The sequence below is a fragment of the Myotis brandtii genome, unplaced genomic scaffold (assembly GCF_000412655.1).
Source record: "Myotis brandtii unplaced genomic scaffold, ASM41265v1 scaffold866, whole genome shotgun sequence".
In the NCBI taxonomy this organism is placed as follows: Eukaryota; Metazoa; Chordata; class Mammalia; order Chiroptera; family Vespertilionidae; genus Myotis; species Myotis brandtii.
In genome coordinates this window covers 1,329,548-1,331,513 of record NW_005371530.1, presented here as the reverse complement: position 1 = coordinate 1,331,513, position 1,966 = coordinate 1,329,548, and the positions used below count along the sequence as shown (strand labels likewise).

General features: G+C 53.7%; 1 protein-coding gene across 4 annotated transcripts in view; it reads right to left on the bottom strand.

The window, feature by feature from the left end:
- The window catches only part of FAT1 (FAT atypical cadherin 1), a 118,509-nt gene that overhangs the window by 115,834 nt on the left and 709 nt on the right, over positions 1-1,966 (bottom strand). The window lies entirely within an intron of this gene.

The following is a 1,966-nucleotide window of genomic DNA, read 5'->3' as shown; positions in this document are numbered from 1 at the left end:
CGCGGGTCCCGGGCCGTGACACCGCCACGGGTCAGGGATCCCCTGCGGCTACGGCAGCCGCACCTGGCGAGGAGGGGAGCTAGTACCGAGGGCGATCTGGCGACACTCCAGGGAGCTGGGTGGGGCTGGCTCTAGTGCCGAGTTAGGTGAGGCCAGCACAGATTTGTACAGAGAATTAATATGGAATGTTTCTTGCTAGGAAAGGGGAAGTTTAAAAAAAAAAAAGTCAGCTAAGGCAAATGAAAAAGCTTCCCAAGCCTCCTTTTAGAGTCTCTAGAACCTTCAGGGAATTCCTAAATCTGCATTTGAATGTCTCGTTTCCGGGTCTGCAATAGCTTAGGGGGGAGGGGGGTACAAAATCCTCCGAAAGGTCTGAAAGGAATGCAGTTAGGTCGGAAGGACTTCCTCCTCCAATCTACAGTAAGGTAAGAGCCAGGGAAATGAACACGCTCCCTCCGCGACCTCTGTGCGCTCAGAGCTAGTTAGACCCCCAAACTTCCCCAACCCAGGTGAGGATCCCCAATACCCGCCTTTCCTGACCGACACCCCCAACTCCCTGGTCGGCGGGACAAAAGGCAGTTCTGCCGCCTCGTGCGCTTTCCCAGCCGGTAAGCCGCACCCCGCAAACTGAACCCATTCTTACTAGAAGCTACAAATTCCCTAGGGAGAGAGGGAAGCCCAGGACGCCTAGACTGCCCTCCATGAACTCCCCACAACGGGGCGCGCAGGCCGGCGGCCCGGCTCTGAGCCTGTCCTCTGCGCCAGCCAAGCTCCAGACGCGCGGGCTCCGCGCACTGAGACGCCGCCGAAGCCTGAAATGCTCCCGGGCGTTGGGAAATAGCCCCGAGGAGAGGGCGGGCGTGACCTCGGAAAGTTTCTGGGGCGCGAACATTTTAACTCTCAAAGGACAAAGATCTGATTTCCCCGGAACCTGTGGGGGAGACTGCAGGGAGAACGCGAGGCTGATGGGGGGCGAGGGGCGTCTAGATTTCAGAGAGAATTTCCTTCCAACGTTAATGCAGTCTTCTTTTAAAAAACCATCTTCAAGAAGGGGGGGGGGGGGGGGGGGTACCTAGCAGATTATGGCTGGGAAGGAAAATGCCTGCAGAGTGAGTGTGCTGATTAGTACGTAGCACTGAGAAGAGCACGCAGTGTATTCCCTGCGCATTATTTAGAATACACACAATTTCACACACCCAGCAGATACTATCATCCAGGCACTTGGCCACGGCCACAACGCGCAGTGCTCCATCTCATACATGGAACACCTCGAAAGTAGTGACCTGATCTCCAAGCTCAACCGGTTTGCGCCCTTCGCCGAATTCTAACTCTCAACAAAACACAACCACACAAGATACACCAACAGCTGGGGGTGGGGGTGGGGCAACAGTAAAAAGACACCATCCTGTAACATAAAATCACAAGATTTTTTTTTTTTAAATGGCACAAAAGAATTCCTGGAGAAAATTACCATTCGTTACTAAATGATAAGGTTTACTCAAGCTGAAACAGCTGTTTGGGAATCCCCTTGTTCCAATCTCACTGAGAAACAGAACTGCCTGGAAGAAGTTACACCGGGGTGGCCACAGAAACGCAGAGAGCCGGAGAGAAAGATGTCAGATTCCGGCGCTGCCACGGTTTCCCTGATCCTTTAGCCTCAAATGAATGAAACGGAGGTGCCTTTTTGCAACCATCGGATTACCTTCACACGAAGGAGAAATGTAGTTCAAGCTCCACGTTTGTCCTTTCAATAGTCGATCCTCCCTAACCGTGTCCCCAAAGGCTCTCGGAAATCAGGGGGTTGGGGGCTGATTCCCGAAAAACAAAAACGCTTTCCTCCCAACACCGCCTCTGAATGCAGTCCACTCGAGCTAGCATTGGTAAATCACGAATAGAATGGGCCGGAGTGGGCGGGTAATTAAGGCTGGGGTGGCGGCGACAGAGCTCACGCCCACGCCCAGGAGCA